Source organism: Chroicocephalus ridibundus, chromosome 4 (assembly GCF_963924245.1).
Source record: "Chroicocephalus ridibundus chromosome 4, bChrRid1.1, whole genome shotgun sequence".
Lineage (NCBI taxonomy): Eukaryota > Metazoa > Chordata > Aves > Charadriiformes > Laridae > Chroicocephalus > Chroicocephalus ridibundus.
In genome coordinates this window covers 6,387,284-6,411,750 of record NC_086287.1, presented here as the reverse complement: position 1 = coordinate 6,411,750, position 24,467 = coordinate 6,387,284, and positions in this window count along the sequence as shown.

Genomic DNA, 24,467 nt, shown 5'->3' with positions numbered 1-24,467 from the left:
CTGTTCTGCTGTGCCAGCTGAAGGTCAGTTTCTGGGGCACCAAAGGAGTTTAAGCCATGTAAAAGAACAACCCTTTCTACTACATCGCCCTTGACTTGAAATCATATTCTTCGGGTGATTTTTTTTTTGAATTGGGCATCCAGATGTATGACCACTCGGAGACAATAAAAGTAGACCCATTCCTTCTCTCTTACCTCTCCAAAAGGAAAACAAATCCAGACTTTAACACAAAGTTACAGATTTCCTGAGATGTTTTGCTTTACTTTCTACCAACAATTTTGGCACTTCGTACCCAGGTTCAGGAGTCCAAAATAAAACCTGAACACATCTAACACTTTGCAAGTTAAACTCAGCATCTGAGTAAAGATTTCTGGCAAACTTTTGAATTTAGCAATATTTCTTTTTTCCCTAGCATGAAAAGCATATTTTTTCTACTGATATTCTGCCAGCAACCTTCCTGAAAGCTCTAAGAAACACAATTAGTTCACAGTGCCAGAAAGTGTTTGTCTCCACCATAACTAGGATTATCCTCACTGTCTTTCAGAAACCTGACTGCCCTCATTTATGTGTGTGTATATGTACATAGAAACATACGTACACACTTCAGAATGCCTTCTTAATTACCTATAATTCCATTCAACTTCTAATTTCATTTCAGTTTCATGGTAACTTTTCCCCAAATGCTTTCACATTGTAAGCTTTCTCATTCTTCCCAGAACAGGTTGTTACACATTTTCTCTTAACTTTGATTGCTTCTTGCACTTCTGTACCCAACTTCCTTGCCCTTTCTCTGATAATGCTAATTTTTTTTCCCCCCTCTGTATTACTCACACACAACCTTCGGGTACACAACAATTTCTCCTCAACACTTTCATTTCTTTCTGGAATCTTTCAGCCTATTCCTGACTCACAGAGTCTCTCTCCAAGTCCTGGCCTTTCTCTGCCTATCTGTGTGGCCTGAAATTCAAAGTTCTACCTTATTATTTTCCGGTGTTACTTACTCAGCCTTACCCTGATGGAAGACCTAATTAGATTAGTCACTTTCCCAACTGGTCACCTACCATCACTCAAATCTTCTTTATGCGTTGCTCAGAACCAACCATGAATCAACACTTATTAAGCTTCCTCCTTTATTTACTGTGCAATAAAAGCAGCTTCTTGTAGTATGGCTAGAACAGTGAGTAGCAATAGTAAGTGTGCCTTTCACACGCCCGTTTGCTTTTGGCCTCTGAGATTGAGGAAGGAATTCAGTTGCCCATCAGCAGCTGTCTGTACTCACTATGACTCTGCGTGGAGTGATGAAGAAAACACAGGAGTCTCAAAGTTGGAACTCTCTTCAGATAAGCAGCGAAAACTAGAGACAGATCTGCACTTCACCCAAAGTTAGTACACCTTTTGCATCAAAAGACTAGAAATCTCAGGATTGAACTGGACTATTTTGAATTTGATGCACTGCTTATGGCCAGTCCTAGGACTAAATCCCACAAGGGTAATCTGTTATGGTACAGCTAGAACTTCACGTGAAAAAGCACATGAAGAGAAAGAATATATGTGTTCTCCAATAATTTAGGAAGTAACACGGGTCTCCTTGAGTTTGGCTCCAAGTATGAAGTTAAAGCTTCATTTTTCTTTCAGCCAGATTGTCAGTTAATGGATCCATTTGGCAGAGGACAGAATGAGCATTTTCGTTTTGTGCTGTATTTCTGGTTTAAATCCTCATTGATCTTGCACTTAAACCTGCCTCTGGTAAATTTACCATTAAATGAATAGAAGGTCAGACTGCAGAAAAGCAATGGATCAGTAAATATCTATGTTTTCTTACTCACTATCCACTGGATGAGTTAGTGTCTGGGAACATCTGGAACAGGATAAGTCCTCTGCTTTTTCCTCCCCTTTACTTCCACATGTCTCCCTTATTCCTCAGTTCTTCTCCTCCCACAAAATGTCCAGAGCAGCAAAACCTTCAGTGCCTCAGGATATGACCTGCTTTTGCTAGGAAAAGGTTATGTTCTTACCTCACCCTACTCAGTAAGTGAAAACAAACACAAAATTAAACCCTTTAGGCAGCTCTCAGATTACAAAATGCCTTGCCTTCCTTTCACCTTCAATTCATTAACAGTGGTAAGTGATAAGGAGCACCTTCTTTCCCCCCACCCCGCAAAAAAAGAAGGCGATGTCTTCTTGAAGCGACCGGCTGTTATATTTCTGCTGTTTCATTTCTCCTTCCTATGACCTTATGCTACTGCTGCTACACATCAGTCGTCATTATCCGCTGTGGCTTTTTGCGGTGTTCTTGAACGAAGTCTTTCTTGTTGCCTTTACCATTTCATCCTGTAGCGATGATGACTGCATGGTGTCTGGCAGGGATGCCACAGCATGACATGAGATATCGTTTCAGATGCCCTAGAACTTGCCTTTTTCAGGCCAGGCCTTCAAACCTTTCCTTGAAGAAAGGGACACATTTGTGATGATATGATATTGATGATGTGATATGTCTTTGGAAGATGGGTATTTCTCATTCCCTGGTAATATCCATATGATATCTGAAAAGTAATTAAAAGGCTCCCAAAAAAATCTACAAGAATCACATCTTATACTCATCATAGCAATAGACCTATGGTTTCCTAGCCAAAATACCTCTCTCATGCACATTTGAAATCAAAAGATAGCTTTTGCACCTGGGAAGCTATCATTATCCAAGATAAAGTATAGAGACAAGTACATACCAGCATGAATTTAATGGGAAAAGCTGCAGATTTGCCTCCTGTTGTTCGCAGAATCATCATAAAACCCCAGAGAATTAGGAATAAGCTTATTTCTATTCAAAATACAGCAGAGTGGAAATGTTCCTCTTAAGTCACTTTACATGGGGAAATAGTTTATCAAACCAAAGACGTTACGATTCTTGAAGTAGCAGTAACATACGGCTTTTTTCTTCTTACCTGATCTGCTGCCTGTGCTCCCTTTCCCCAAGCTGCTTATATTTTAGTCCTACGCCTGCTCCGTCAGATCTTCTACAAAGCAACTGTAGACCTGCCAGCAATTCAGGAATTAAACCAACAACCATTTCTGATCAAAAGGAGAAACGCTGTCTGGAAAGCTATAGAGAATTTTATTTTTTTAATCGGTGTTTTTATTACTACTTTGCCATTTTGGTACCTGACCTTATTTTGAAGTCATGTGAAATCCAGGCACAGGAGGAACAAACTGAGAAACACTTTGCGCAGACCCGCTCCAGAGCGAGGAGGAGGGGAGAAACAGGTGTAGAAATATGTAAGCTGGCTACACATGAACCTCCTCGTGTCCAGCTTTTTTGTAAACGCATCTAGGCTGGTCTAGCCCTGTACTGATAAATCTCTGATGGAATCACGAGCCCATATTCCACCTGTTCCTAAGCAAGTCCCCACACTGATAGTTATGGAAATATATTCAAGATTGAATCCAAGTTTCCTGAATCAATGAGGCTTTGATTCTGCTGGGCAAATGATTAGGTTACTGGGGTGGGAGGGTGGGGAAGAGAGACACAAATCAAGACAGGGGGGGAAAAAAAAAACCCTATTATAACTACCAAAGGAGCCACGTTCTGTTTTCCGCAGAACTGGATGTAACAGGAGTGCGCAGATCCTCTCGGGCAATAAAGGTGGAATACTGTATGCCTTGCGAGATATATTTTGCACTTCTGAAAACTGTCAAAAAGCATCTAAGCAAGTTAGGAAGCTTTGGGCTTCTAAAGTAATAAAGAGACCCAAACGCATCTTGCGCTGGGGAAATGAAAAGGAAGGGTTATGAGGATTTTTATAGCAAATTAAGTCCTCTTTTAAATCTTTTGGTTCAGCCAATTTAAAATCTGTTCCTCAGAAAACTTTTGCCTATTTCTGATTGGTGGAACAAAGAAAAATGTAAGGACTCTTCCTTAAAAAGAGACCAGCATTACTTAGGTATTCTCAAGGCAGGAGAGAGGACCAGATTTAGAACTGCTCCCAGAAACCTGCAGGAAGGTTACCGTAAAATTTCTGCAAAAGCAATATTTAGAAATATATGTGCTTTATAATGATAAAGAGACTTCTAGAGATTTTCATTCCAGCAGTTTACACTCCTTTTGTAAAACATAATTATCCTACTGGCAGGTCTATTCAAAACCTCAGAGTATCTTTTTCTTCCCTTATTTTTTGCTATCTTCACTTTCAATTTTACTGTCTAATGCCTCTTCATAAACAACTATGAGTGAACACGGAACTACTGCAAGAGGAAAGAGAAAGAAATAGAACTTCTTGCTCATGTACTGAAGACTTGGTAAGGCAGTCACGTACCAGGGCGATAAGAACGGCTGGATACAGACAGCTTGATTTTCATTGTGTTTTAGCGCTTCTGTTTTCATCTGAACCTTGAAATTTGAACTCATGCAAATGTTGAATAGAATGGTTAAAAAAAGTACTTCCCCCCAGAAACTAAATAAAAAGCCAAATCTATTTTAAAACCTAAGAATTTAAGTATGTGGCAGCAGTCTTGAACTTTAAGAGTTAATTTTGGAAGGATCGTCTGCATTAGATTCATTGGACATCAATGCACGGATAGAAAGCTGGACTGAATTTAAGAGTTTAACAGTTAACACACCAGTTGTCAGATTATAAACCAAGCTAAGCACATATAAAATAAAGCATCAACTGTGTACACATGATAATGGAAATAATCACAGCATTAAGTATAATTACCTCTAAATCCAACCAAAAAAACCCCAATCTGCTAATGATAGTGTAATAAATTTCAATCTGAGTCCCAAACACTCATAAAAAACCCAACACAGCTGGCAAGAAATGCTTTTAAGCATCCAGAATTTAAGGAAAAAACATAACTGTCATAGTGGAAATCACTTATGAACTTCATTCATGGTGGCACTATCTAGACTGCACTCATTAGAATATGTTCTAATACGTTCAAGCAAAATTCATATTAAAATGTTCTGTCCTCTTGATTTCTGCTTTCTTCCTCTCTTGTGATTTCTATAGCTAATGGAGCAAAATGATCCAGTTCCTTGGCCCAGTTTAAAAGGAGATGAGCCATAAACACAGCACAATAAAAAGCCCAGCGCTGACATGAGCGGAACTGCGTAAAGGGTTGGGGAAATGCAGGGTATTGGCTCCAATTACTAGTTAATATTTATGCAGCGGTAACACCCAAAGGCTGAAGTTTCCACTGGAGAACTATTGTCCTAGGTGCCGTACAAACATGGAAGGATACACTCAACCCATAAACGAGCAAGATTTTGTTTTTCCATTTTCCTGGATGGAAGTTGGCGTTGTCCCAGGTAAGAGGTAGAAAAATTGAAACTGACTTTCGAATTTTCTTGGACTAAAGCCATGTCTATTCATTTATGATTATTGGTGATTTTACAGGAGAATTTTTCAGATGCCTTCTCCAAACATCGGTGGCTTTGAACGCTCAGCAGCTGAATTCACAATAGCTGGTCATACGCTATTCCTCTCCCTCCTCAACAGTGATGACTGTTCTCCACTCCCATTTTAATGATTTTTTTTTTTTCAAGTATCTCTCTCTCCAACAGACTTCAATCTTCTTAGATGATTCTTCTTTAATTGAGAAACTCAAAAGCATAAATAAATGTAATAAAGTATTTATTATTAATATACTACACTAAGACTTTTATCAATTAATAAAAAAATAACAGAACATACTAGCCATTGCAAGTTAATGATGGATTAATTCCTTTTGTCTGAGTACAGGAGTTGGTTTACAGGCAGTGGACTTGGAGATGTTGGAACATGTAACATTTATATTAATTATGAAAATATATCTCTAGTGTGGCCTGCAAAGGACCCGTAAAAGTAGTTTCAGTGCAAACAAGCAGCACGTACGTAAACTAACAGAAAAGCAACTGATTTTTTCCCTTGCAATTCAGAGAAAAGGATTAGTCAAAACAAGAAAAGCAAAGCTTAAGCAGGTGATAGGTGGAGTTCAGCTTTCTATAGTCCTACAAGAACTGAGTAAAACAAACCGTAACCGGACATTTTAATGCACAATCCAGCGTGATTCTCAGGTGATTCTGTTAGGGACTAAGGAAATTTAACAGACAGAGAAGGAACTAGGGACTGTACGCTTATGGTACTGAAATAGAGAAAGCTCAAACACACACCAAATCCAAGAACTAATAACAGAGGGCAATTTTCTATCCTTTCGGCTCACAGTAAGTGGCACCACAAGTGGTAAAGGAAGAGGCAGAAATTATATTATGTGCCAAGAAAATTTAGACCTGCATGGCACCCTTTACAGATCAGTATTGTCTTAAAATAACCAGTTTAAATGGTATAACCCTACACGCCAGCTTGCACATATATGCACTTGGCCCTCGTCAACATACAAATGTGTGCACAGATCAACATGTGGAAAATTATCTTCATAACTGCCAAGACAGAACTTCTTTGAATCTCTTCCATTATCATTCTTGTCTGCTTTTTGGTGGTGTCGTGGGGGGAATTCTCACACCCTGACCAGCACCGAACGCCCAGCAGCTGTCAGACAACCCACATCCTTGCCAGTTATTCTCCACCGCACTGGAAGTCCTCCATTCCCATTGAATTGTTTGCCAAAGTTTCTCTCTCTCTCTCACCACCTGATGCATCAAGTTCTTTCTCCTAGGAGACACTTCTATTGCTTCTCCCACACCTTTACTTGGTTGTTTCAAGAAAAGTTTCCCTTTTTAAGGATTGGGAGCATTCTGATGCATAAGACTTTGCTGCACAATGCTCTAGGTGTGTTTACTTTAATTTTCTCTTAACTGCATGGCTTCATTAAAAGCAAACAAAATCTAAGCCTGATTAAACCCAAAGGAAATAAGTAATTTCCATTTGATTCGCTGTGCTTTGGACTGAGTCCCCAAGAATAACGTTCGTCTCTTTCCCGGTCTCTTCTTGGTGGGGTTTTCTTTGAAGGGTTAGTATAAAAGGGGCCTAATTCTAGACTACGTCTTTCTTCACCTCAGACCGCTGCATACATTTTTCACCACATTCATGTATTTGAGATCTGTTAAGTCAAAGTTGTGTATTATTTCTTTTATCATGACAAGGTATGCACATAAAATGCAAAAGCTGTGAGACCAGTCACTGTTTACCTCTCATCTAAAAGAAATCACCTTATTCACTTCAGAAGAACAGATTTCGAGCTTCGATCCCTTGAACCGAGTAGCTGATGAAATGAATGTATTTAGTACTAATGGATTTAACTAAGCAACCAGTGTGGTGTTTAGCCTTCTTAATGTGTTTCTATATCAGATGTCACTAATGGAATTTAGTGGATTTAATTCTCCCCTGCTTAAAAGCTTTTATTTATAATAGGTTTTCTGGGTATTAATGTTGTAAATTTAAATTATAGTAATTAGGGAAGTTTACTTTAATGTCCCATGAGTTCTATTGCTGTTTTTAATAATGCAAATACTTTTTGAGGGCTTTCCCTGCCCCGCCCCCCCCCATGCAAAGTAATACAAGAACAAAACCTGATCATGCCCAAGGACTACCCACAAACTCTTTTTTTGTAAAACTATTAAGGCATGAAATAAGATGGGAAAATAAGCTATCCAAACCTATTACATTATAGTTAAATACCACAGGATGATACTTTTCTGAAATTCAAAGGTTACCTACGGCAGTGAAGAACCCCTTGCCATCTTTTGTTTGGCAGGTGCAAACAATCTGGGCAACTCACTAGAACTCAAAGAATTAAAGAGTTGAGGAATTGGCTGATGGAGAATAACACTACTGTAGAGAAGCTGAAGTATTAGCCCTCTAGGGAAATCATTGCAGAATGTCAGCATTTGTTGAAACTGAGTACCTATCAAAGGTAAATACACATGCTTTTTAGAAATATCTATCCGATTCACAGGAAATTTATCTGAACATTGTCCTCAGAGGGACCTGCTCTCTCATAGGAGCACATTGAGGAGCTGATATCAACAGAGGGCAGACCAAAGGAAGCATCGTGTCCTTCCACTCCCTTGTTACCTACTGTGCCACAAAAACACCCAGGCTTTTCTTAATTTAACTGGGACACTCAAAGTAGTGTTCTGCTGTACATAGAATGAAATTGAAATACATTTCCATCTTCTGACCTGTTCCAATTTCTTAACACAACATGAATCTTGGCACCTGTTCTTGTGCGCCTTTCAATGTCACTTTCTTTGCAAAAATACCCCTGTACGAAAGGGAATATGGTTAATTTATCTTACTACATTGGTCTTGGAAAATAGAATATCTCTCATTAAAATCACTCTACTTAGCAAGTGTTCCAAAGAGTTGATAAACTCCATTAAAATAGAGTAGCAATGAAACACACAGCTGCAACCTTAAATCATTTTACTACTTCTAAGGAAGTAACTAGAAAATTCAGCTTAGAAATCCATAAAGATATACGAACAATGTTGCTTTTACCTGAGGAACATCATTATGCAGGCATTTTAACCTTCTGCTGTACTAAGAAACAACTCAGCTAAGTGCTTAGGAACTTTATACAAGAACTACGGATGACGAAGAGGGCTACCTTAATTTTGTATGCTCTGTAGTGGCTCACTCCTGCTTCACTCCCACCATCCACTCATGGTATCACATCTAAAACAGCTTCTCAGCTGCTGCTATTTATTAGCCAGCAAACTGTGGTAACTCGGTGCCAATTAGCCAATTATCTTAACGCACCACCCTATGAGGTAATTCTGCAGCAAGCCAAACAAATGGCACAGCTCTCATTTCAACAGCAACCACCTGCAGATTCATCCCAGCACATACAGTTCTCGCCCTCATGTTTCATAAAATCACATAAATTAAAACCAGTCGATTTATCCCAGTGAGCATCTTATCGCTGGTGGTACTGTCTCCTCTGAGTGCTGTTTGTGTGTTTGTTTTGTGTGCAAAGTTGTCTCTTGAATTAAAGGCGCAGAAATGAGGTTATTAAGATTAATCTTTTGCCTACATTCTTACTCCAGGAGTGTTAGCAGCACAGGGATCTCCATGCAGCTTTTCCAATCTCCGTAAGCTCTTGACATATTGAGTTCACCTGAGCATTAGCATTAGTTGCTCTGGTTGGCCGTTTCCTACTGTCAGCTTTGAGATCTGAACTCTCTTTTCAGAGTAGAAAAAACCAGATATATTTCACCAGGGTTTTCTAAACAGGCTTTGGCCCACATCGTGATTAACCAGAAATTATGTGATATCGTTTCCTAAGAGAGACTGGATGTGAATTTTTGTGATCAGCTTGGAAGAAGTTAACGAGGTGCATTCTGGTTTAATAGACATCTAGATCATTCATCTCCAATCAGTGCAACAAAGCAACACATGTGGGCAAACCCAGGGAAGGAAGATTAGGATTTGTGTTTTTGGAGGACATGACTGTGAGTTAATCTAGATAGCCGCTGGGTTAAAATGAAGCCAGTTATCTGCATCTTCTGCTGCTCTCAGGTGCAGATTTGTTCTTCTGCCATAACATCTATAACAGATATTATTTCATTATGTGCTTTCCACTGCAATATGATTACTTTTGTGCGTTATCGGTAAGTGAGATAAGACAGATTCATTCCGGTTGTGGTGACCAGCTGTGGGGCCTGGTTCTCCCGTAACGCTGGCAGAACTCATCGCTGCGTGTTGGAGAACTCAGGCAGTGCTGGACCTCAGACACGTTAGTGCTTTGGCCAGGAGATGCTGGAGGAAAATCCTAATTCAAGAGACCATTTGCTGTTGTTTTTAAAAGATGTAGGTACGGCTGAGTTTTGAAAGGCAGCCAAAACACAGTGGGAGGTGGAGAATGAGAATAACAGACTGGGAAAAATTGCTTATTAACAGGTATAATTTAGTAAATGTATACATAACTATGTAAAACTCCTGTAGTATAACTGATGGGTAATAAGGGAGGATGCCAGCACAGGTATGGTGTGTAATGATGTGACACAAGATCTTGCTTTATTCACACTTACACAGATGACTCAAAACATTTTGAGTTGTTTTTTTTTTACTGCTTCAAATCGTTTGACAATATCCTTGATGACGTTCAGTCTGTGAAGTCAGTTGTATTGGAACAAGGTGTTGGTATTGATGACCCTTATTTTCTGTAAATGCGTAGAGTTTAATTACATACAACACAATGGTACTGTACTAGTTTACCTTATTGGCTACAATGAGGCCTAAGATAAAGTTTAGGTTTGTGTAAGGTTTCTTCACAGAAACGGTTTCACCCACAGAGACGATTATAGCGTTCTGTTTTCGGAAAGAGATAAGGAATTTATAGCCTAACAAATCTCCCTTCCCATAATTCCCGCTCCTTAATTCTTCAGGAGCTTGATCTTCCCTATCGCTGCCTGCACAGCACAGCATTTCACACGCAGGGATCACCAGTTCCTCCCTGAGGAAGTTCATAACAGCACGTACCTCCAGAACACCCGTCCCCGTAGCCATCCGAAGAAGCGAAAAGGCAGAATTTACGCTGCCAGGGAGCAGGTCTATTCGGCAACTTCCAACGGGAAAGCGCAAAAGCTTATTTCTGCGTACGCAAAGAGCGGTGTCGAAGTTGCCTTTCAGGGAACGTGCTGACGGATGTGATCGAGAGTATATCACACAGAGAAGTAAAACATACCATATGGCAAAAATCAGAAGACGCATGGGCTGTTCCCACACAAGGGAACAGCCTTTAGGCACAGGTAACAAAATAAACACAGAGCAAAAACAATCAGAAGGAGAAAGGAAAATGAGCCGTGTGTACGTTAGAAGAGAAGAGGCTCTTCAAATATGCACGGCAAGAAATCAAAAGAGCAAAATGAGTTATCAGTCACTGCAGAATGGCAGCTTTTAGCCTAGGCAAAAAAAAACAACCCAAAGAACAATGCGCTATAAAATAGAGGGTTTATTGACTTACTAAATTAAAATCCTTTTCTCTGACAGCTCAAGAGATTTAAATGAAACAAAAATAAGCAAACAAAAAAACACCTCAGGAAAACCGCTATTTGTTTATTTTGTGTGTTTGTGGTAGCTTCTAATTTAAATGAGTTTCTCTGTCAGCTCTGTGGAAGCAATCTCCTCCTGGTATTCATCAAGCTAACAGAGGGAAAATACGTGGTGAGGAAGTCCTCCGTTACCACAGTGTTGCAGTACTAACAATCACGGTAATCTACATCTGCCATCCAATTACAAACGTCCCCATATGATTAGATGCCCAGCTCTCTTACATCAGTGCTTTCTGAAATGTTTCCACCTTTGGAAAGCAATCAACTTTATAGGATGCATTAGTATGTGATGCACAATACTGTGTCCCAAATCTGCTTTATTACTGACGTGTCAGTTCATTTCCCAAATGCCACTGGTGTAATATATCTAAGAACATTAGGCAATGAATGGGAAAGTTATTGATCGTGTAGGTATGCTCTATTTCTGGTGAACACACATATTTTTGCTGTAATATAATTGTCATGGACACCTATGCCCATTACCACTATATTTGAATGACTGGGTTCAAAACTTAATAATATTGGAACAGTAAACAGAGTCTTTTGTTAGCTAATTACTCACTAAGTTTATGTATGTGTGGAAAACAAAATCGGAGCTCCACTGTCTGTGTGTCATGAAGCCTTAATTAAATAAGGGATAGTCACCTCAGCTGTATATTTATCTATTTTATTTATTTATTTATTTATTTATTTATTTATCTATTATATTTATTTATGTAATGAGGGGAGGCAGACACCTCCAGAAGGTGAGTGGTCCCATCTAGTCTTTAAACACTTGAGGTGGGGGATACAAATTTCCTTCTCCTTCTGCAGCATCCCGTATCTCTCAATTGCCTGAAGAGGGATCCTAGATTAACCAGCGTGGACAACTTTGGCACAGCTAATATTGCTTCTACCATTGTTACTTACATGGGCCAGCAAGTTACAGCACCTGTCGCAACTGCAATATTTTCACAACAAAGGGAAGTTCTTATGACGGTTTTGTATTTTTAAGAGCATCGTCTTTGAGGACAACATACCCCCTACTCTTTATTTAATAAAATATTTCCTTCTTAAGCTTTACGATTAATACTCTGAGCAAAATTATTTCAATATTGCAAAATCCTTCTTTTACAGAAGTAGCTGGAATGAAGATTTTCAAAATAAAATGTGTATCTAACATATATTTTAGGGCCCATATATATAACACTATATTAATGCTTCAGCAGGCTACCATGTTAGTTACGCAACAGAATAGTAACGACAATGCAAAATGCCCCAGTATGCAGCGAGTATAAATAGCAACTTACTAGCTTGATCTCAATAAAAAGTAAACCGAGGAATATAGAGAACTCTATCACCTCGGCTTCTGCATGTGCGTATATGAAGATATAGTCTTATATTTCTAATTACCTTCCTTTTTACCCCTCTCAACCACATGCAGATTCTTCATTAATTAGCACACACAAAAAGCAAGTGCAAGTCTGAGCAATTACACATTATGTTTCATGCAAATGCTGCTGAACCAGACACGTTTGTATCTGTTTGAAAATGCATTATATACAGTTATTAATTCCTTGAAGTTAGCTAAAAATACATACTACTTTATTCAAAGTTACATAATTAGCTAGAGCAGCAATTGGCGATGTTTTTCACTTCATTAAAGATAGGAGATAGACATTCTGCATGGCTGCACTCAGACTGTGTATTCTGTAACGTCCTGGGCCCAGGGTCTGCAATGGCAGAGTTATAGACGATATAATCTTCGAACAATAAACCTCAGGGACCAGGATCCAACTACAGCCGATGCTTTTCCTTTAATGTCACAAGAATCTGTACAAAACTGCTAGAATAGCAGAAAGGGAAATAACTGGTCATAATTTTTTAAACTATAGATTGAAGTAGTTAGTTTTGTTAGAATATGTACCTGCTTCAAAGTAATCTACTAATTTGTCTGTGTGATGAGGTAGAGAAGATTTGCAATACATATAGAAAGCACTGAAAATAAAAATTCAACTTGCTAAATCATAAAGCAACTTTCTTAAAAAAAAACCCTCTCTTCTGTTTTCCTTTTTCCGTCACCCCATGAGCAGTGACAATCATAATTACTATTGGATATACCTATTGCTGGGTGCTGCCAGTGAGACTTGTGATTTGAGGCGGAGAGAGTACACAGCTCCGAGGGGGTATAGGGGCTGGGTACCACATGTAGGAGGAGCAGAGACTGAGTAGGGGGTGGTGGGGAAGCACGATGATGAGGGCTGAAAGGACCAGGAACGGGCAAAGGAAATGAAAGGAGGAAAAAAGAGCCAGAGAAAATGTAGCAGCGGCTTGAAAAAAAACTTAGTGAAAGTGCAAACAATATGGTTGGTGCTTTAGAAAGGACAAAAGCATCTGTCACATGAAAGCCAATTAAAGTTACAGATCTTATTAGCCTTGTGTGAAAACAGTTGCTGCAGATCCCATGGGGATGCTTTATTTGTGTTATTAGGAGAGAGATCAGATTTCAAAATACTGTTTCCTCATAATCGACAGAAACCAAGAATATTTTAACATTTAATTATTGCCCCAGACTTGAAGAAAGATTGAAAGTATGCCACTTTCTTAGGTTTTAACTTTGCCATCCAAACTTTTGGAGACAGAATAGGTCATGACCACTTGAGGGCTCTTCCAAACTGGATCTATTACCTGTGATTCATGGTTCTTTCCTTACCTATTTCTCCTTGACGGAGGGATAACATTAACCCGCTTAAGGGCTTTTGAACACTATCTCAACACACAACTCCTCAACAAGGGCTAAGGGTCTGGTTACTGGATCTTAGAATCACAGAAAGGTTTGGGTTGGAAGGGAACTTAAAGATCATCTTGATCCAACCCCCTTGCCATGGGCAGGGACACCTCCCACTAGACCAGGCTGCCGTATGCCCCAGATCTGCCATATTTCTTTCAGGATCTGCTCCTAAATCTACTTCCATTTCAGGTTTAGCAGAGGCTTGGGTTTTCTGTGGGGGGAAAAAAAAGGTCTACACTTGCTTCTTCCCCACACGTGGTTATTTTGACCTCCCATTTCTGACCAGATTTCCAAATACTCAATAACTATCACCTTCATACTTTTGAAAAATATACTGCCTCCTTAAAACTGTTGAAAAATATGTTGGCTCCAGCTCTGAGGACTGTACTCTACGTTTTGCTTCAGTGGTTCCACCACTATAGGTGCAACCCGTGTGTGGCACAGTTTTATGTTGGCTGCCTTTCCAGTAAAACATCACTCATCTCTTCCAGGTAGTGAAGAAACTGTACTTGGACAAGCAAACTCTGGACTGAATAGCAGCGGATGCTGCTCACCTATATTGTCGCTCCCAAGTTTTCAGGCTTTGGCTGTTAACCAGGGTGGTTACTGCTAGAGACACTGCTGTCACCTTCTGACTCCACGGTACCTTTGTTTGCTCATCTGTACTGCTGAGCTCTTGGAAGCTATTAGGTTTTTCTCCATGAGAGGCCACAAACCCATCTACATCTTCCCATATCTGGAGTATTTTCAGGCACTGAAAGGGGTTTTTTTGGATAAAATTAAGTACTAGGCTCAGTTCTTCAAAGTGATTCTCCTCAAGAGGATTTTAATTTCAGAAAGCATTGAACAGCTAGAATCACTGAAAACTTAAGTCTACCTTTTTCTGAAAACGGTTTTAGAAACCAAGCTGGTTATTGCACCTTCAACATCGCCTTTGCTATTGGGACCACTGCCTGGGACCACCAGCTCTGTCTGCACTAAATAGCAGCTCGCCGTAGGAGTCACCGGCGCTCCTTGTGCAGTGAGGAGTTCTGCTGCAGGAATAAATAGATCTGACCACAACTGTTTTTTTTTTTAATTGCCTGTATTTCCATACTGCCCACGTCCATTTCGTTGCTATTGAATGTTTCTAAAATTGCACCCAGACCCTTTGAAAAGGGGAAAAATTGTACTAGTTTATCCGGAAAACTAAGGCTCATTGTTCGAAATATTACTTTGGATGATTTTAAAATAATATAGTTTGCAAAAGAATATGTCGGCTTAACATTCTTCTTTTCTTTAGAAAAGCATTTTATTTCTGATTTTAGCGGGGTTAGTGCAGTTTATGTGGAAGACTTGAAACCTATTCAAGACAAGTTCAGTTTTAAGGGTCAGGGCGCTTAAGGTTTCTGGATTACTTTCCCTACTCCCTAAACGAACATACTGACCTAAATGTTCAAAACACTGGCTGATGTCTACCCATCATTTTTTCTCTATCCGTCTTCCTGGAAAAATCAAGCTTATTTCTACTAGACCATGCATAATACCACCTTCAGAAGCAAATTGGAAAGTTAAGAGGAATGTATAAATGTTAAACTGCATGTGGGGACGAGAAAAAAAAGCTGATAAAATGGTCAGTTTGCAGCTGTCTTTTTGCTGGCTCAAGTAAGCCATAACTTCTTTATAATCTTGACAATTTTACTTGACTATGTTCTTAGAAAAATGGAATTCTTCTTGGCGACGTGCAATTCAGTCGTAATCATGCCATTTCAAAAGCCCAGCAAGGCAGTATTTGAAGCCTCCCAAGTAAAAAAAGGATTACACATTCCCATAGATCATACTGCTCCATTTTCATCAGTCAAAATGATAAGGAAAAAAAATGGTAAGAGTCCTAAATATGGCTCATTGCATTTTTCTTTTCATTATGCTTTGAAGTTATCTATTACAGCGCTTGCCACCCTCCCTATGAGAAATTAAGAATACGCGCATTCATCATGCTCAGAGCTAGAAATCAAGATAGAATAAATACAATGTCATGAAGAAAGCAGCAAGCTGCTCGAACATAAAATACTAATGCAGATGTTTACGTTCTTTCATAGAAGAGTTGGTATTGTGCTATTTTGGTCCATTATCTTGTACAGTGTAACCAAATTCATTCGTATTGGGATATCTAGCATTGGCTCTGTGAAGTGTCGATAGAAAAACAGAGCTGTAATTAATGAAGAGGAAAGTGATTATCAGCAGCACATCAGGTACTTATCAGCATGGCAGTGAACTAAGCGCTCCAGAAAGGACTTCTCCTTCTCCCACAGAATCAAAACTTGAGACACTACCGAGTCTGTACAGAACAGCCTGTTTTGAAGTGGTTTTCCCGCAGGTGTCACGCTGCCGGGATGCAGTGATCATGCTGTTATTTGGCTTATTGAATTAATCTACTTTAGAAAAGGCTGCTTCCAGGGCTGCTGGAGACTCAGAATCAAACCTGGATCAAATTCAGATACTGACGTCCTCTTATTTCCTAGACACCATCTGGAAGATTGTTGGAGGGAAAGAGGGTTCAAACTTTTAAGATGCATATTTTGCTGAAGGTGTTTTGCATGGACTTGCACTGCTACATAACTTGATAGAGAAAATTTTTAATATTATTACTTCAAGGCTGTATTAAAGATAGCTGGAACTTAGGGATAAATAGTAGTTTTAATATCTAATGAATAATGTTTTTATAATAATGTCATTGTGTTCCTCGGAAGAGCAGAATGGATAATACGGTCTGCAATTATTTTATGTGACTACACTTTCAGAAAAAAAAAAAATTCTTTTTTATTGCCATTCCAGTTTAAATGTGGTTATTGGTAGCTTCTCCTTCCATCAGCAGCAATTCAACATTTGTGTATTCCATACACAACTAGCTAGCATTTATTGAACAGAATTTGCAGGAGACAGAGATGCTAATGTGTCTGTATCTTTATGATATTATCTGTGGGTAGGAGCTGTAATAGCGTATGTTACCAGACAACTGGAAAAGAGCTGCCAACCCTCTGCCCCGGAGCTGCTGTAGAACAGCAACTAGCAATAAACCGAGGCACCATCAAACATTGAGCCCAGTCCCTTAAGTATACGTATCACAGTATGAGCACTATCATAATTTTGATCCAAATTTCAGAATGATTGTGTTAAATCAACACTACGTTTGAAAATAGATCAAAGAAATCTCTGGAACAGAATGAATTAATGGTGTCCCTGTAGAGAGAAATAACGCATGACCCAGTAAACTTCTCAGTCTTTATTTTCCTCATTGTCCACTCAAAAAACTTTAAATGTCAACTTTATTCATTATTTTAGTAATTCCAGTTGTTCACTTCAGTACTCTACTAAGTAGAATTATGTTAACTACATAAAAGGAAAGCTTTTATTAACTGGTCTGTGCTTTTATTCAGCTCTGGCTGAATGCTGATTGATTAATCAACCACTAATTCCTCCTCATTGTTTTGTTGCGTCGTTTTGTATGTGTTTATTTTCCACCAGCTATTTGCAACTTTGGTAGGCAACAATTTGCTATATGACTTATGATCATATATGTTACGCTGGACTCAAATAAAGTAAGCCAGTAACGCAACTACATTATGAAACCGAAATCCCGTAACTCCCTCCGCAGCCATCCGTACCTTGCTCTTCTTAAAAAACAAAGTCAAGTCTCCTCAGTAGGAGAGGGAAGAGCAGGCAAATTTAGAACTTCACTTTCATGTGACACATTGCACAAACCTTACCTTCTCATATTGAAATTATTCAGGTTTTTGGAGTTCTTTCTGGACAGAAAAGTTGACCAAAAAGTAACAGTGCCGCAGTAAAATTGTCCTCGTTCTCATTGAGGTGCATTGAGATACCATTCCATACGTCACTTTTAGGTCACCAGTGAGATCGATACGTGTTCCCTAATTTTTTGCAGCTTGATGTCACTGTTAGATTAATGATACACAACAGACAAGGTCAGATGTGGTCAATATTTACTTGGTATTTTCCCCCTTTAAATTCAGGGATAAAGCAGACACCCTAACCTAAATAACCTGATACTACCATGAGAAAACAAAGGTGAAGTGTTTCATTGATAATTTCTTGTATTGCAACCTTGGCAAAAGTTTGTGTTTAATGATGACTAATACGACGTTTTTTGGAAATTAGTTTAATAGAAAATTCTCACTTTTTTAATTTTATAAAAGCCCCACACACTGAAACTACCCGTCTGTCTATAATTTACTTCCTTCTTATTCCTGCTCTGCCTCATTCCCATTTTTCTTTGGAATATTACAAAAATGGGAAAAGAACAAGTGTAGGGAGGAACATCCACACCTTTGAAATGTCTTTATATATAGGAAAAAAAAATAATAAGAGGCTGGGTTTTGTATATTTTTTAATGAAAAATATCTGTTAAATGTATTCATTCTTTTTTTCACATATTACATCTGCACAGCATTTAACAAAAAAAATTAATAATGACACCCCCACAAAATATTGGTTCGCTTTCACCCATTTTAAGTGCTTAAGTATCATGATCCAGTAATATTTTAAGAAATATTTTAATGACCTTATTTCCCTTCACTATTTTTCACTTCTGTATTTTCCTGGTTTCTGCCATAAGGAACTAGCAACACTACAAAGGTATCAGGGACTGGTTTTTGTCGCTTTTCTTTAAGCAATATATTATAAGTTACCTTGTAACTTGTCTATAATAAGGAGATTTGTGTCCTTATTTCCCTCAGTCCAAACTGCAGATAATTTCCATAAGCTCCTCAAGCATACTTTGAGTTACCCCTTATTAAATTAAACATTGATTTTTTTTTCTTACATTCTTAACTTATTCCTTTGCTGTTTATTTTTTATATAAGAAGCAACCCATTTTCTACTAATGAAAAAGCACACATGACATATGTCATGGTTTTTTAATATACTTTTCCTGAAGCTTCACGTTTTTCAGGATCCATGGTTGCATTCAAGGAGAGTCAATTATTTTTCAGACCTTTCAATTTCAAATATTTTTAAGGAACGTCACCCAATGCTAAACTAATTAATTTTATTTTCTCATTAGAAATCTAAAGTAGTTCTTGAATCTTTATTTTGCATTTATGTCAAAAACCAGATCCTCCGCTCCAGATCAGGTTGCTTTTACCTGAAGTGAACAGATTTTGTGGATTCATAGCAAGTTGAAAGATCTAGCCTTCATATTTTAACATTTCTTTTTAACAGAAAAAAAATATATTTTTTTATAGCATTTATATTATGTGAATGCAGCATTCACAAAATGAATGTAGATTGACAGATTGCCTAGATTGACAGATTGGGTTATTTTTAGGGAAGATTCAAAACAAGATGACTGCACAATGTAAAACCAGCAACAAACCATAATGACTGTCCCGCTTTTTCCCAGGTGGCACTCCCCTTATCTTTAATACCAAGGGCAGAAACTTTACTGTTTAGAAAAATCCCTTCTGACATGTGAACGTTATAGGGTTATCACACAGCCCAAAGCCCTCTGTTTTAAGCAAGAGAAGGATGTGTTACTCATTCATTTCCATATGCCACATAAACCCCTCTCCTACTGGGTAAATTAGGAGTTCCTAAAATTACTGTATTATTGATGGCAGAATAATAATTTAGAGTCATTTGCATAACTCACACAACACGGTTCTGTCTTGTAAATTATGTGTCACTGAAATGCCTCGCTGTGAAGCCGCAGTCAGGGAAGCCCGTCAGTCACGACTGTGAATCTTGGCTCCCTTGACACCAAGGATGCTGTTCCTTCTCTCCAGTTGCCTTTTAATTGGTGGGTAATGCTCAAGTATGCATAATACTTGAATTCTGGCGCAAAAGAAATCGTAGCCATGTATTGGCTACCACAGAAAGTTTTCATTAAGGGCTCCATAATACGTCTATCCTTATTTTTAAACTCATTATATATATAAACGTGCTTAACCTTTTCCAGGAAAGTAGACCTTCGTCTCCCGTAATAGTTACTTGGGAAGACAAACTCTGTAACTCCAAATGTACCTCCTTCCTCCTCTTTCCCCCAGCTTTTATTGCTGAGCATGACATCGTATGGTACGGGATATCCCTTTGGTCAGTGGGGGTCAGCTCTCCCAGCTGTGTCCCCTCCCAGCTTCTTGTGCACCCCAGCCTACCCACTGGTGGAGCGGTGTGAGAAATGGAATAGCCCTTGATGATGTGCAAGCACCGCTCAGCAATAACTGAACCATGTTGTATTACCAACCAAAATTGGTCACAAGTCCAAAACGAAGCACCACAGAAGAATGGCCGTTCATGCTAATCTGTTACCTGAGTTAATGCGTTAACAACACGTCTGTGATACCAAACAAAGCTCCATTTGCTGCTTAAAAAAAATCTGTGCGTTACTAGATGTTTTAATATGATTGACAAATGTTATATTAGACAGCGCTACACAGAAGATGGTCCTGAATTTAACTAAATTTAATAGTCATGCCACGATGAAAGGAATTACACTGACAGTTCAGTTGCTCCAAGCCAATTAGTGGCAAATTCCAAATTACTTGGAAAAATCTTCCAAGTAACAGAGATGTCTCTTCCTACAGACCCACTGCTTGCATTTGCAGTTTAGGGTTTGTTGGGTCTTTTGGGGTTTTTTTTGGGTTTTGAGGTTCCTTTTTTGTTGTTGTTGTGTTTTGTTTGGGTTTTGTTTTTTGTTTTAAATGTCAAGAAATTAATAGAGGGAAGTTCGTTTAAGGAGATAATGAAAAGCCTTCAGCCATGCTGGTGTCATGACCTAGAGGAGCTATTCATGACCTATTGGCATCCCTAGCAAGGACGGAAATCCTGGATCAGCTCTTATCACATCTATGTGACAGACCACGTAAAAGACCTCTAGCTGAGGGACATCAATACCACTAGCAAGGGACCTGGACAGTGAGCCATGTTAAATAGATTTCTCAATTACATTGCCATCTTTGTCAAGTAGTTGAGGGGACAACTCAACTAGTTGAGACAAGTAGTTGAGACCAAGACCAGTGAAATAAGGTTATAAACGCCCCAAATCAGAGTAAAGCAAGCCATCTGTGGGGAGCACGCCTCTGGCTAAAGGACTTGGGCCAGATGATTGTCACTGCACAGCAAAATGGGAGTGAGAAGGCTGCACCCAGCAAAGCTAAACACCCTGTGAGAAGGTCTAGGTAAAGAGCCCCTCCCGGTCATTTACAAGACTGCTCTTACTCCCTGTCCCAGCAGACATGGCTTCCCACGGGAGACCCAGGAAAAATCGTTTCAGCTGTTACTGCACTTTGCTGATTGCTACAGATTATTTTCTAAACTGTTAATGTATCCCATTAATATATTTCTTCTGTTCCGGTACACGCCTTGTTTCTTCTCAAGGAGATCTGTAGTCCGTGGGATATTTACTTGTCAACGTAAGGAAGGATTTACTGAAATAAATATCAGTTAGTTCTTTCATCTCCATACTGCTTGTCTGCTTAACACAGCTAATACAGAACATTGGAATACATTCACTTAATTTGCACTCGACAAAATACAAATATATATGATTATGTTTGACTGTATTATGTTGCTAATCAGTGTATTCAAGATGGCTGCATGCATATTATAATAAACTCTCATTTATTATGTATGTGCCTGAACTGTATTAAGTCAATACATTGCCTAATTGTGTAGGCAGGAACTAATCTTCCCTGTTATTACACATGTTGCTACAGTTTACTATGATAGAAATAGCTTTTACTTTGAATCTTTCTGTAATGTGATAGATGAACAAAGCACCACAATCCCATGAAAGATATCAATGCACTGGGATTAATTTGCTAAACTAATATTTTTCCTCTTATTAGAAAAACACTATATTAACATTTAAATACCTTGTTTCATCTGAGTATCAGAATGCTGTTGTAGTCACTCATTTTTTCTGCATGTCAAATCTGTACTCTTAGCAAATATCAATTCATTTTTAACAAAACCCTAACTGCAGCAATTAGTGTTCTAAAGATAAGAATATTACGTTCCTCAGGAGAAGCTGAGGCATATTATGTTAATTTGTTTGTCTGTCTCTATATAGGGACACTTGTCTTTAATTAAGTAGATAAGACAAGTTTTAATGAACTCTTTCCAAAATATGAAAGTTGCGATTTAGTTTTAATAAGAGAAAATTTGATGCTCAGCGCATCCTCAGCAGCGTTTCGTTCAGAAGCTGTAATAACTTTTCATTTTAAGTGACAATCTTTATGCTATCTATCTGCTTATTTACCCTGAAACATTAGTCCATGAGAGGAATTTAATCTCTTTTTCAGAAAATGAACATAAACTCCACATGTCAGCTAAATCTCAAGCCTGCGAGCACGGATGTACATAAATTTTGAGTTGGCTTTTGGAAGCAGGAAGAATCATAGAATCATAGAATCATAGGGTTGGAAGGGACCTCTGGAGATCATCTAGTCCAACCCCCCTGCCAGAGCAGGGTCACCTAGAGCAGGTTACACAGGAACACGTCCAGGTGGGTTTTGAATGTCTCCAGAGATGGAGACTCCACCACCTCTCTGGGCAGCCTGTTCCAGTGCTCTGCCACCCTCAGGGTAAAGAAGTTCCTCCTCATGTTTAGGTGGAACTTCCTATGTTCCAGTTTGTGCCCATTGCCTCTTGTCCTGTCCCCGGGCACCACTGAAAAGAGCCTCGCCCCATCGTCCTGACACCCACCCTTTAAGTATTTATAAGCGTTGATAAGGTCACCCCTCAGACGTCTTTTTTCCAGACTGAAGAGACCCAAATCCCTCAGCCTTTCCTCATAAGAGAGGTGTTCCAGTCCCCTAATCATCCTCGTAGCCCTCCGCTGCACCCTTTCCAGCAGTTCCCCGTCCCTCTTGAACCGGGGAGCCCAGAACTGGACACAGTACTCCAGGTGCGGTCTCACCAAGGCAGAGTAGAGGGGGAGGATGACCTCCCTTGACCTGCTGGCCACGCTCCTCTTGATGCACCCCAGGATGCCATTGGCCTTCTTGGCCACAAGGGCACATTGCTGACTCATGGTCATCCTGTTGTCCACCAGGACTCCCAGGTCTCTTTCCACAGAGCTGCTCTCCAGCAGGTCAGCCCCCAACCTGTCCTGGTGCATGGGGTTACTCCTCCCCAGGTGCAGCACCCTACACTTGCCCTTGTTGAACTTCATAAGGTTTCTCTCTGCCCAGATCTCCAACCTGTCCAGGTCTCTCTGTATGGCGGCACAGCCTTCCGGTGTGTCAGCCACCCCACCCAGCTTGGTGTCATCAGCAAACTTGCTGAGGGTGCACTCTATCCCCTCATCCAGGTCATTGATGAATATGTTGAACAGGACTGGACCCAGTACTGACCCCTGGGGAACACCACTCGTCACTGGTCTCCAACTAGACTCTGTGCCCCTAATCACAACCCTCTGAGCTCTATCTTTCAACCAGTTTTCTATCCACCCCACTGTCCATTCATCTAACCCACACTTCCTAAGCTTCCCTATGAGGATGCTGTGGGAGACCGTGTCAAACGCCTTGCTTAAGTCAAGGTAGACCACATCTACCGCCCTCCCCTCATCTATCCATCTAGTCATGCCATCGTAGAAGGCTATCAGGTTAGTCAGACATGATTTCCCCCTGGTGAATCCATGCTGAGTACTTCTGATAGCTTTCCTTTCCTCCACGCGCCTTGAGATGACACCCAGAACGAGCTGTTCCATCATCTTTCCAGGGATGGAGGTGAGGCTGACCGGCCTGTAGTTCCCCGGCTCCTCCTTCTTGCCTTTCTTGAAGACTGGAGTGACATTGGCTTTCCTCCAGTCCGCAGGCACCTCGCCTGTTCTCCAGGACTTTTCAAAGATGATGGAGAGTGGCCCAGCAATGACTTCCGCCAGCTCCCTCAGCACTCTCGGGTGCATCCCATCAGGGCCCATGGACTTGTGAATATCTAGATGATCTAATTGGTCCCTCACTCGCTCCTCCTCAACCCAAGGGAAGTCGTCTTCTTTCCCTGTTACTTTATTCAATGCCTGGGACTCCTGAGGGCTGGGCCGAGCAGAAAAGACCGAAGCAAAGAAGGCATTCAGTAACTCTGCCTTCTCCACATCCTCCGTCACCATGACTCCTGCCTCATTCAGCAGTGGGCCTACAACTTCCCTGGTCTTCCTTTTGCTTCCAATATACTTGTAGAAGCTCTTTTTGTTTTGCTTGATGTCCCTAGCCAGGTCTAATTCCAAGGCGGCCTTGGCTTTCCTTGTTTCATCCCTGCACGCTCTGGTGGCATTCTTGTAATCCTCCCAAGGGGTCAGTCCCTTCTTCCACTTATTATAAACTTCCTTCTTCCACTTGAGCTTTTTCTGAAGCTCCCTGCTCAACCATGCAGGTCTCCTGCGTCCCTTGGCCGATTTCTTTCTCTTAGGGATGCACCGATCCTGAGCTTGGAGGAAGTGGTCTTTGAATATCAACCAGCTTTCTTGAGCCCCTTTGCCTTCCAGAGCCCTAGCCCACGGGATCTCTCCAAGCAGTTTCTTAAAGAGGTCGAAGTTAGCCCTCCTGAAATCCAAGGTTGTAATTTTACTTCTTGTTGTTGTTTTGTGGATAGTACCCATGATCCTGAACTCAATCATTTCATGATCACTACAACCTAGGGTGCCCCCAACCTTAATGTCCTCCACCAATCCCTCTGTGTTTGTCAGTACCAGGTCCAGGAGTGCTCCTC